The 13781-nt window shown below is 37.4% G+C and overlaps 1 long non-coding RNA gene across 1 annotated transcript in view; it reads left to right on the top strand.

Moving 5' to 3' along the window:
• Positions 1-13781, top strand: part of LOC126962334 (uncharacterized) — an 83050-nt gene that overhangs the window by 62366 nt on the left and 6903 nt on the right. The gene's annotated exons all lie outside the window — the stretch shown is intronic.

Genomic DNA, 13781 nt, shown 5'->3' with positions numbered 1-13781 from the left:
CTCTCATACACTTCTGGTAGGAATGTAAATTTTCGCAACCAAAACACTTTGGAAAAGTGTTTACTGTTTACTGCCTTAGTTTAAGATATACATAATTTACAGTTCAATAATCCCATTTCCAATAGAAGTGCATATATATGTGCAACAGGATACATACATAAGAATGTTCACAGCAGTGTTAGTTTAATACAGTTGATCTTTGAACAACATAGGAATTCAGGGCACTGAACCCCCCAACACAGCTGAAAATTCACGTATAAGTTTTGACTCCCTCAAAACTTAACTATTAATAGCCTACTGTTGATTAAAAGCCTTACCAATAACAAAAGAGTTGATTAATGCCTATTTGTATGTTACATGTATTATACAGTAGTTTCAAACTAGAGATTACTCAAGTATCCATCAGTGGTGTAGACTGTGTTATATTCATACACTGGAATCTCATGCAGTGATATAAATGAACAGTCTTGCTACACACAACAGGGCGTATGAATCTTGCATACACAGTACTGCATGAAATAAGCCAGACATAAAACATTTACTAAACTTTTTCATTAATATCAGCTCCAAAATGAGAAAGAGATGAACTGTTAGAATAGAAATAAAGACATTTGTTACATTTAGGAAGGGGAGAGAGGTAGTAGAGTGGAGGGGGCACCAGGAAGACACCCAAGGAACTATCAATATTCTATTTTTTGAACCTTGGTGGCAGTTACATAGGTGTTTGCTTTGTAATATCTCATTGAACGGTTGCATACCTAGCATATTTGACCACCAGAACAGATAATCTGGCTACAAGAATAGATAATAGAGGATTTCCCCAATCTTCCTTCCAGGTGGTGAAATTATTTTTATTAATAATCACAATAATCAATGAATAATCCATATTTTGGGGATTCATCTTTAGTTTTAAGACAACTAAAACAGAAAAACAAAATTCAATTAATATTATACTTTGCAGTTGGCTCCTTGTTTCACTGTTTTACATTTTAACATACATAAAATCTCCAAGTAGTCATATTTAATAATTCAATTAAATAGAATTCTATTTCTTCATTTTTACCAACATGGTGTGATTATTGCTGATTTCTAATATCATATCATGTGTTGGAGACTCACTGTTTCCAAAGCATGCAATTGGAAACCATTTTTGTATTTGTTTGCTAAGGCTACCATAGCAAAGTACCACAGAGTGGGTAGTTTATACAATAAAATTTAATTTCTTAGAGTTTCAAGGGCTGAAAGTCCAGGATCAAGGTGTCAGCAGGGCTGGGTTCTCCTGAGGCCCCTCTCGTCCTGCGGATGGCTGCCTTCTGGCCAAGTTCTCACATAGTCTTTCCTCTGTGTGTGCACATCTCTGATGTCTCCCGGTGTGTCCTGATCTCGTATCAAGACACCAGTCAGATTGGATTAAGGGCATCTTAGCGACCTTGTTTTCAATTACTTTCCTTTTTAAAAGCTTTGTCTTCAAATACAGTCTCATTCTGAGGTGCTGGGGGTTAGGGCTTCAACATGAATTTGGGTGGGAGTGGTATAGAATTCAACCCATAACAATTATAAATTTAACTCTTGAGAGAATGTTTGTAGCTTGTACCCTTGTGTTGGGACCTAACCATGTAAATGGAAGTTCTCTGGATTAGCATCCATGTTGAACTCAGAGTTTATTAAAGAACACATAATAATAGTGCTAATTTTACATACACACACACACATATACTTAAGACCCAGTAGTAAGCACACTATTGTTTAGAATTTAAATCAACACAGGATATTTTATTCAGTGAAGAATATTCTGTTATTGACATTGCTCAGAAATTCTGACCCAGAGTGATGATTAAAAGCAGATGAATTTTAGTTTTTAAGTTTTCTACAGAGAACATGCCCCCTTGTTGCCTGAAGTCAGTGCAGACTGCTCCAACTGGAGTGTTCTTGGTCCACCTCTGTCCATGGAATTTTATATTTATGCTTTATGTACTTTTCTGCATTTGTGCTATATTTCAATATTTTTAAAAAGTGTTGACTTGGAAGCTGGATAGATCAAGGTTCAAATCCTCCATACCTACAAATGGTGCTGTCTTTTGCAAGCTGCCAATCTTCTCCATGCTTTGGCTTCTCACTCAGAAAATAAGTATTACACCGTACCTCCCAGGAGCATTACAAAGATTTAAATAAAATCAGATACTACATATAAATACTTAGTCAAGTTCCAGGCACAGAATAAAATGCCCACTGATAAGAGTTTGAATGTATGTCCCTGCCAAATCTTGTGTTGAATTGGAATCCCCAGTGCTGGAGGTGGGGTCTGGTGGAAGGTGCTTGCGTCATGGGGGCGGGTCCTTTACGGCTTGGTGCTGTGTTCATGATAATGAGTTCTCGTGAGGTCTGGTCATTTCAAAAGTGTGTGGCACCTCTCCTCCCACTCTCTCTCGCTTGCTCCTGCTTTCAACATGTGACGTGCCTGTTCCCCCTTTGCCTTTTGCTATGATTGAAACCTTCCTGAGCCTTCACCAGAAGCTGAGTAGATGCCAACACTATGCTTCCTATAAAGCCTGCAGAACCATGAGCCAATTAAGACTCTTTTCTTTATAAATTACCCAGTCTCAGGTATTTCTTCATAGCAACACAAGAATGGACGAATATACTCACTATTGTGTGAATCACATCAGGAATTCTAGTTATTGTCATTGCACTTGTTTGTCTCATTTACTCAATCTCAAGCTTCCTGGGAGGAGATACAATCTTAGGTGAATGAATGAATTTGCTAGCTCTTATGTGGCAAGCACTGTTAGTGAGAAGATGACCTCTGTTTATAGACTTGTGGGGTAGGCAATCAAGTAGGAAAAACACAGCAATATTTTTTATTGTGTTAGTGGAGAAATGTGTAGGAAGCTGTGGGAGAACCAATAAGGGAGCAAATGAGTTGCTGTAGTGATCAGGAAAAGACTTGCTAGAGGAAATGAATTTGAGCTTGATTTTGAAACCTGTGTACAGACAATGAAAAGGCGTGACCTGCACAAAGGTTACTAGAGATTGCTGCCTATAGGGCAGTGGTTCTCTTGAGGACAAGATTTCCCCACAGAGGATATTCGGCAACCTCTGGAGATCCTTTTGTTTGTCACCTTGGAGGTGCTACTGACATCTAGTGGGCAGAGACAAAGGATGCTGCTAAATATCCTGCAAAGCACAGGGCAGCCTCCAGGCGGGAGAATTACCCTGCCCAAAGTGTCAATAGAGCTGAAGTTGAGAAAGCCTGCTGTAAGGTTTCCTTTCAGGAAACATAAAAAAAGAAAACATAAAATATACTTGGGTACAAGTTTCTCTTTTATTATTATATTTTAAAATTGATATTTGGCTGGGATGGCAGATGGCTTGCTTTTCAAAGTATACCCCAAAGTTGTAAGAATAGCAACCCCAGTCAGTCCCCAAGGAAGAGCTGGCATGGGGGACCCTCTCCCCACACATCCGGGCATCACAGTGCAGTTTCCAGAAACAGCAGTGGGTGGCAGAAGATGCTACTGCAGTGAGGTAGAGCTGCCCATCACAAACAAGGAACACATTGGGCCTCTAGTATCTTCAGGTGAACTCAGGAAAAAATGGACTTTGATAAGCAGAAGAAGAAAAAAAAATTCCTTAAATGAGAAAAAAAAAAAGCATCAGAAAACATGGAAGAGTAAAAAAGAAAAGATATAAGAAGGTTATAAGGAAATTTAAACCACAAAATCAATGCTACTATTTTCCGTGCTCTAATTAAATGATTTCAATTTATATTTTATTTGACTATCTTTCTGCATTTCCTTAGGATTAATTTTATTAGTTTCTTGCTAAAAACAATTAGTTCACATCTTTGGTGTCCTTTTATGCTCAATAATAAAAGCAGATTGAGTTACGGATTTTCCTCTGTGTACAGTTTTCTCAAAATTATATTTTGTAGCTTGATTTACATTTTGAACGAGTGATTTTGAAGAACATTTTAACATTTCTATGCAGTTTTCTTTACATGAGAGGTGGTTTGTTTTAAATTTCTAGTTTAATTGCAAATAAATGATTAATGAATGGAATATATTGAGGTTTTTCTTGCAGCACAGTTGATTACACAGTATCTTAGGGACCTGCCAAAAGAAAATGCCCTATAGGTTTACAGAGCAAAAAGGGACCATCCATTTCCCCCACTACAAGGACACCAATTTAAAAACGATCTTCACAGTAAAAACACCTTCATAAGAACTAGAAATCAGGTGAACCCTCATAGTACCTGGTTTTAACTCCATATTACTGAAAGAGGCACTAAAGAGAGAAAAGACAGTCTTGAATTGCCAACACCACCCCTCTTACACCCCTTCAGCAGTGTGGAGAGAACATCTCGGCACTGGGGGCGGGAGAACACAGAAATTGTAAGGTATTGAACTCAGTGCTGTCCTGTTAGAGCAGAAAGAAAAACCAGACCCAACTCAGATGATGCTGTCCCACAGAGGCAATCTTAAACCAGCCCTAGCCAGAGGGGAATCACCAATCCCAGAGGACAGAACTTGAGTTCTGCAAATCTCACCACTGAGGGCTAAAGTTCTCTGTGGTCTAAATAAACTTAAAAGGCAGTCTAGGCCATAAGGACTGCAAATCATAGGTGAGTCCTAATGCTCAACTGGGCCCAGAGACAGTAGACTGGGAGGGCACGTGACATATTGAGACACCAGTTGGGGCAGCTCAGGCATCATCCCTCCTCTAAGCCCAGGTTGCATGGCCCCTGGCTCCAAAAGAAACCCATTCCTTCTGCTAGAGGAGAAGGAAGAGTAGAGAGGACTTTGTCTTGCATCTTGGATACCAGCTCAGCCACAGCAGGAAAGTGCACCAGTCAGTGTTTTGAGGTCCCTTTCCAGGCCCTAGCTCCAAGATGACATTTCTAGATACACCCTGGGCCAGAAGGGAACCCGCTGCCTTGAAGTGAAGGACCCAGCCCTGGAAACATTCATCACCTGCTGACTGAAGAGCCCTTGGTTCCTCAATAACCAGCAGCAATACCCAGGTGCTACATCTAGGGCCTTGCTCAAGCCTTGAACTGGCTGGCTTCAGGTGAGACTCAGCATATTACCAGCTTTGGTGGCTATGGGGCAAAACTCCTTCTGCTTGAGAAAAGCAGAGGGAAAAATAAAGGGGACTTTGTCTTGCACCTTAGGTACCAGCATGGCCACAGGGGAGTACAGTACCAAAAATAACAGAATATTTCCCAAACCTAGGGAAAGATATCAATGTACAAGCACAAGAAGATTATAGAACACCAAGCATATTTAACTCAAAAAGACTATTTCAAGACATGTAAAAATCAAACTCTCAAAGATCAATAAAAACAAAAGGATCCTAAAAGTAGCAAGAGAAAAGAAACAAATATACAATGGAGCTCCAATACATCTGGCAGCAGACTTTTCAGTGGAAACCTTACAGGCCAAAAGAGAGTGGCATGACGTATTTAAAGTGCTGAAGGAAAAGATTTTTTAATCCTGGAACAGTATATCTGGTAAAAATATTCTTCAAACATGAAGGAAAAATAAAAACTTTCCCAGACACACAAAGGCTGAAGAATTTTTAACAAAACCAGACCTGTCCTACAAGAAATGCTAAAGGAAGTACTTCAATCAGAAAGAAAAGGCCATCAATGAGCAATAAGTAATTACCTGAAGGTAGAAAAAACTACAGAATAGTAAGCACATGGAATATTATAATATGCCAACTGTGTTGTGTAAATTACTTTTATCCTAAGCATAAAGACTAAACAATGAACCAATAAAAAATTACAACAGTTTTTCAAGACATAGACAATACAGTGAGATATAAATAGAAACAACAAAAAGTTACTAAGCAGTAGGAACACAGTTAAGGCATAGAGTTTTGAATATTTTTCCTTTTGCTTATTTGTGTGTTTATGCAAACAATGTTAAATAGTTATCAGGTTAAAATAGTGGGTTACGAGATAGTATTTGTAAACTTCATGGTGACCTGAAACCAAAAACATACAAAGGATACACACACACACAAAAGCAAGAAACTAAATCACATCACCAGAAAAAAAAAAAAAAAAAAAAAAAAAGACCTTCACTAAAGGAAAACAGAAGGGAAGGAAAGAAAAAAAGAGAAGACCACAAAATAACCAGTAAACAAATAACAAAATGGCAGGGGTAAGTCCTTACTTATCAATAATAACATTGAATGTAAATGCACTGAACTCTCCAATCAAAAGACATAGAGTGGCTGAATGGATGAAAAAACAAGACCCATTGATCTGTTGCCTATGAGAAACACACAAAGAAGGTCACCATATAATGATATAAAGCAAATATTGTTAGAGCTAAAGAGAGAGAGAAGCCCCAATATAATAATAGCTTGAGACTTCAACACTCCACTTTTAGCATTGGACAGACCTTCCAGACAGAAAACTAACAAAGGAACACTAGACTTAGTCTAAGTATAGACCAAATGGATCTAACAGATATTTATAGAATATTTCATTTAACCAGTGAAGAATTCACATTATTATCCTCAGCTCATGAATCATTCTCAAGGATAGACCATACATTAATTTACAAAACAAGTCTAAATATATTTAAAAAACTTTATAATATTAATCATCTTCTCTTACCACAATAGGATAAAACTGGAAATTAATAACAAGAAGTGTTTGGAAACTATACAAATACTTCAAAATTAAACAATATGCTCTTGAATGACTAGTGGGTCAATGAAGAAATTAAGAAGGAAATAGAAAAATTTTTGATAACAAATGATAATGGAAATACAACATACAATGACCTATGGGTACAGAAAAAGCAGTACTAACAGAGAAGTTTATAGCAATAAGTGCCTACATCAAAAAAGAGGAAAAACTTTAAATAAACAATCTAATGCTGCATCTTAAAAAACTAGAAAAGCAAACCAAACCCAAAATTAGAAGAAAACAGATAATAAAGATCAGAGCAGAAATTGAAATGAAGAAAACCATACAAAAGATCAATAAAACACATTCGGTTTTTAAAAAGTTAAAATTGACAATCTTTTAGCCAGACTAAGGGAAAAAAAGAGAAGATTCATATAAACAGAAACAGAAAAATAAAAAGGAGACATTACAGCTAATACTGCAGGAATTTAAAGGATCATTAGAGGCTACTATGAGCAACTATGTGTCAATAAATTGGAAAACCTAGAAGAAATGTACAAATTTTTAGACACAGACAATTACCAAGATTGAACCAGGAAGAAGCCCAAAACTTGAAGAGACCAAGAACAAGTACTGATATTTAAGCTCTAATAAAAAGTGTCCCGAGAAAAAAAACCTGGGATCTAATGTCTTCATTGTTAAATTCTATTATATACCAAAATTTAAAGAGGAACTAATACTGATCCTACTCAAACAATTCCAAAAATTAGAGGAGGACAAAATACTTTCAAACTCTTTCTATGAGGCCAGTCTGATACCAAAACCAGATAAAGATACAAAAAACAAAAAACAAAACCTATAGGCCAGTATCTCTGATAAATATTGATGTAAAAATTCTCAACAAAATACTAGCAAACTGAATTCAATAATACGTTAGAAAGATCATTCATCATGACCAAGTGGGATTTATCCCTGGTATGCAAGGATGGTTCAACATACACAAGTCAATCAATGTGACACATTATCTCACAGAATGAAGGACAAAAGCCATATGATTATTTCAACTGATATCGAAATGGCATTTGATAAAATTCAACCTTGCTTCAAGAAAAAAACGCTAAAAAACCTGGGTATAGGAGGAACATATCTCAACATAATAAAAGCCATATATGAAGGTTCATAGTATCATACTGAATGGGGAAAAACTGAAAGCCTTTCCTTTAAGATCTTGAACATGACAAGGATGTCCACTATCACTACTGTTATTTGGCACAGTACTGGAAGTCCTAGTTAGAACAATGAGTCAAGAAAAAGAAATAAAGGGCATCCAAATTGGAATGGAAGAAGTAAAATTATTCTTGTTTGCAGATGGTATTATATAGGAAAATTCTAAAGACTCCACCAACTATTAGAACTAATAAATTCAGCATAGTTACAGGATACAAAATCAACATACAAACATTAGTAGCACTTGTCCATGCCAACAATGAGCAATCTGAAAAAGAAATAAAAAAGGTAATTCCATCTGCAGTAACCACAAATAAAATTAAACATCTTGGAATTAACTTAACCAAAGACGTGAAAGATCTCTATAATGAAAGCTATAAAGCACTGACAAAGGAAAGTGCAGAGAAAACCAAAAAATGGAAAAATATTTTATGCTCATGGATTGGAAGATCAATAATGTTAAAATGTTCATATTACCCAAAGCCATCTACAGATTCAATACAATTCCTATCAAAATGCCAATGATATCTTCATAGAAATAGAAAAAACAATTCTAAAATTTATATAAACCACAAAAGACCCAGAAGAGCCAAAGCTATCCAAAGCAAAAAACATAAAACTGGAGGAATCACATTACCTAACTTCAAATTACACCACAGAGATGTAGTAACCAAAACAGCATGGCGCTGTCATAAAAACAGAAACATAGACCAATGAAACAGAATAGAGAACCTAGAACTAAACCCACACACCTACAGTGAACTCATTTTTGACAACAGTGCAAGAACATACATTGGAGTGAGGACAGTCTCCTCAAGAAAAAGCGCTGGGAAAATTGCATATTCATATGTAGAAGAATGAAATTAGACCCCTATCTGTCACTGTATACAAAAATCACATCAAACTGAATTAAAGATGAGATCTTAAACTGTGAAACTACTACAAGAAAACCTTGGGGAAGATCTCCAGGACATTGATATGGGCAAAAATTTATTGAGCAATACCCCACAAGCACAGGCAACCAAAGCAAAAATAGACAAATGGGATCACATCAAGCTGGAAAAACTTCTGCACAACAAAGGAAACAATGAACAAAATGAAGAGACAATCCACAGAATGAGAGAAAATACTTGCAAACTATCCATCTAACAAGAGATAAATAAATCTACAGGAAAAAATCTGATCAGTCAAAAATGAGCAAAATGTTTAAACAGATATTTCTCAAAAGAAAAAACAAATGGCAAACAGGCATATTAAAAGGTGCTCAACAGCATTATCAGAGAAATGCAAATCAAAACTACAATGGGATGCCATCTCACCTCAGTTAAAATGGTTTATGTTCAAAAGACAGGCCATAAAAATGCTGGAGAGCATGTGGAGAAAAGGAACCTCCTGCACACTGTTGGTGGGAATGTAAAGTAGTACAGCCATCATAGAGAACAGTTTGGAGGTTCCTCAAAAAGCTAAAAATAGAACTACTGTATGATCCAGGAATCCAACTGCTGGCTATTTACCCTAAAGAAAGGAAATCAGTATATTGAAGAGATGCTTGCACTCCCATATTTGTTGTAGCATTGTTCATAATAGCCAAGATTTGGAAGCAATCTGAAGTGTCCATCAACAGATACAGGGATAAAGAAAATGTGGTACATACAAAATAGATATATAGAACAGAACAGAGGCCTCAGAAATAACACCACACATCTACAACCATCTGATCTTTGACAAATCTGACAAAAACAAGAAATGGGGAAAGGATTCCCTATATAATAAATGGTGATGGGAAAACTGGCTAACCATATGTAGAAAGTTGAAACTGGATCCCTTCCTTACACCTTATACAAAAATAATTCAAGATGGATTAAAGACTTAAATGTTAGACCTAAAACCATAAAAACCCTCAAAGAAAACTTAGGCAATACCATTCAGGACATAGGCATGGGCAGACAAGGGCTTCATGACTAAAACACCAAAAGCAATGACAACAAAAGCCAAAATAGACAAATGGAATCTAATTAAACTAAAGAGCTTCTGCACAGCAAAAGAAACTACCACCAGAGTGAACAGGCAACCTACAGAATGGGAGAAAATTTTTGCAATCTACCTATCTGACAAAGGGCTAATAGCCAGAATCTACAAATAACTCAAACAAATTTACAAGAAAAAAAAATCCCATCAAAAAGTGGGCAAAGGATATGAACAGACACTTCTCAAAAAAAGACATCTATGCAGCCAACAGACACATGAAAAAATGCTCATCATCACTGGTCATCAGAGAAATGCAAATCAAAACCACAATGAGATACCATCTCACACCAGTTAGAATGGCAATCATTAAAAAGTCAGGAAACAACAGGTGCTGGAGAGGATGTGGAGAAATAGGAACATTTTTACACTGTTGGTGGGACTGTAAACTAGTTCAACCATTGTGGAAAATGATGTGGCGATTCCTAAAGGGTCTAGAACTAGAAATACCGTTTGACCCGGCCATCCCATTACTGGGTATATACCCAAAGGATTATAAATCATGCTGCTATAAAGACACATGCACACGTATGTTTATTGCAGCACTATTCACAATAGGAAAGACTTGGAACCAACCCAAATGTCCATCAATGATAGACTGGATTAAGAAAATGTGGCACATATACACAATGGAATAGTATGCAGCCATAAAAAAGGATGACTTCATGTCCCTTGCAGAGACATGGATGAAGCTGGAAACCATCATTTGCAGCAAACTATCATGAGGACAGAAAACCAAACACTGCATGTTCTCACTTATAGGTGGGAATTGAACAATGAGATCACTTGGACACAGGGCAGGGAACATCACACACCAGGGCCTGTCAGGGGTTGGGGGGCTGGGTGAGGGATAGCACTAGGAGAAATATCTAATATGAATGACGAGTTGATGGGTGCAGCAAACCCACATGGCACATGTATACATGTATTTCTGTGTATCAAATCTGTACGTTGTGTATGTGTACCCTAGAACTTAAAAAGAAAAAGAAAATGTCATACATATACACAGTGCAGTACTACTCAGCCATAGGAATGAGATTCTGTTACTTGCAACAACATGTATAGAGCTGGAGATGGTTATGTTAAGTGAAATAAGTCAGGCACAGAAAGACAAATATTGCATGTTCTTGCTTACTTGTGGGATAGAAAAATCAAAGCAATTGAACTCATGAACATGGTAAAAGCATGGTTACCACAGTCTGGGAAGGGTAATGGGAGGCTGGGCCAGGGCAGAGGTGGGGACGGTCAATGGGTACAAAAAAATAGAAAGAATGAATACAACCTATTAGATCCCTTTGGTCTATAGTGCAGATTAAGTGAGTGACTATAGTCAATAATAACGTACTTGTACATTTAAAAATAACTAAAAGAGTGTAATTGAATTGTTTGTAATAAAAGGATAAATGCCTGAGGGAATGGATACCCCATTCTTTATGATGTAATTATTTCACATTGCATGCCTGTGTCAAAATGTCTCATGTACTCTATAAATATATACACTTACTTGGCACCCATAAAAATTAGCAATAAAAATATTTAAGAAAAGAAATGCTCTGTAGTCATGTACTGCATAAGAACATGTTGATCAATGGATTGCATATGTTGCAGAAGCCCCATAAAAGCATAATACTGAATTTTTGTTGTGTCTTTTCCATATTTAGATGTATAAATACTTACCATTGTGTTACAATTGCCTACAGTATTCAGTACAGTAACATACTATCTAGGTTTGTAGCCTAAGAGCAACATGCTATCCCATATATCCTAGGTGTGTAGTAGGCTAGGTTTAAGTACACTTTATGATGTTTGTGCATATAATTGCCTAAAGACGCATTTCTCAGAATGTTTCCCTATCATTAGCTGACAACATGACTGTGTGTGTATATATATGTATACACAATATACAGATGCAACATATATGTATGCAGTGGTCCCTCCTTATCTGTGAAGGATCTGTTCTAAGACTCCTAGTGGATGCCTGAAACTTTAGGTGGTACTGAATCCTACATACACTTTTTAAATCTATAGCATACCTACCTATAATAAAGTTAAATTTTTAAATTAGACACAGTAAGAAATTAACAACAATTAAAAATGAAAAGTAATAATTATACAATATAAAGTAATAAAATTACATGAATGTGGTCTCTCTCACACACACACAAAAGATCCAATTGTACTATGCCTTTCCCTTCTTCCCATGATGTGAGAAATTATACTGCCTACATGATGAGGTTCAGTGAGGTGAATGACATCAACATTATGTGGGAACATTTGGTTACTATTGAACTTGAACACAAGTGTTTCAATACCACAACAGTCAATCTGATGGCTGAGAGGGTTAAGTAACTAACGGACAGGAGACATCTACAGCATGGATAGGCTGAGTAAAAGGGATAACTCATATCTCAGGCAGGACAGAATTTTTTCATTTAATATTTTTATACCATGGTTGACCACAGGTATCTAAAACCATGAAAAACAAAACTGTAGATAAGGGGGGGACTACTGTATAAGATATATATCTGTATATATAATTTTATTTGAATTTTTAGTTATTTAATGAAATCCATATTATTTATTTTTTTCTCTCTTCTCTCAAAAGCTGAGGGAATATATAATGTTTCCTACAATGATGGTAATTTTGCCAATTTCTGTTTCTATTTCTTACAAAGATTGTTTTATCTATTTAAAATATAGCAATATTTTTTTTCCAAAATGGCAAATTAGAGGCTTTTTGGTGCCTCAGCCATTTGGAAATAACGATATAATGTATAAAGGTCAACTCTGTGAGCTTTAATGCAAGAAGGAAAATGGAAATCCACTGGAATTGTGAAGGACGCACGAGGTCCTGGGGAGGAGAACATGGGCAAAAAGTCCCTGTGACGGCATCCAGTTGATAAAAGTGAGTGAAGCTCCAGCGTGTAAAAGAGGCAGATGAGCCTCCCTCTGTGACTCACCTTTCCTCTGGGGATCCAAGCAATCCAGGCTAAGGGAGAGCACTTTGTTTCTCCCAAGCCATGGAGCTAACTCGGGGAGAGCCATAGAAATGCTGTGAAAGAGAAACAGTGGGAAAAGCTGCAGGCATTTCCCCAGACCTGGGATGCTGAGCAGGGTGCCATTTTTAACCCAGGAGCATACAAAGTTAGTCATTCTTTGGTGACCTGGCAGCATGGCTGTGTAGTCATTTTAGTTTGCGGCCAGAGATTGGAGCACTTGCTCTAGTGTGGGGCAGATCTCGTGAGACCCATTCACTATCACAAGAACAGCATAGGAAAGCCCCTTCCCCATGATTCAGCCAGAACTGTGGAAAATGCCTTAGTAGTAGGCACTGGAATTGTGTTATTCCCTGTTGTAGGCCTGGGGCAGAAGAAAAGTTACTACAGCAGCAGTTGCTCCTGGATGACAGGACTGGGAGCCAGGACCAGCTTAGTGACTTGGAATAGATCTGCATTAGTCATTCTGGGTGCCCCAGCCTGCTTCCCTGAGATTGTGGTGCAGCAGGTTCCTCTCTGCTCCACCTCCAGGCGGAATTTGAGGCATTCAGAGCATTCGATTTTCTAGACCAGCATCCTGGGCATTCCCACTCTTCATGGACATAGATAATGGTGCAGTGGGGCCCTTTCCTCTCTACCCACAGGCAGAAATCCAGACATTTGGAACACCCAATCGTCTGGACCAGCAGCCTGACCCTCTCCACTCTTCCTCTGCATAGAGTGTGGTACAGCATGGCACTGTCTACTGATTGTAGGTCAGATTTCATAGCCCAATATAAAACCTGCCAACAAACATGTATAGGGGTATAGAAACAAACCCAGAAGACCCTACTCAGCATTCACTATATTTACACTACATAGGGAGAAAGAGAAATGGAAAGAAGAAAACA

This window comes from Macaca thibetana, chromosome 9, assembly GCF_024542745.1.
Source record: "Macaca thibetana thibetana isolate TM-01 chromosome 9, ASM2454274v1, whole genome shotgun sequence".
Taxonomy (NCBI): Eukaryota; Metazoa; Chordata; class Mammalia; order Primates; family Cercopithecidae; genus Macaca; species Macaca thibetana.
This window is presented reverse-complemented; position numbering and strand designations above follow the sequence as displayed.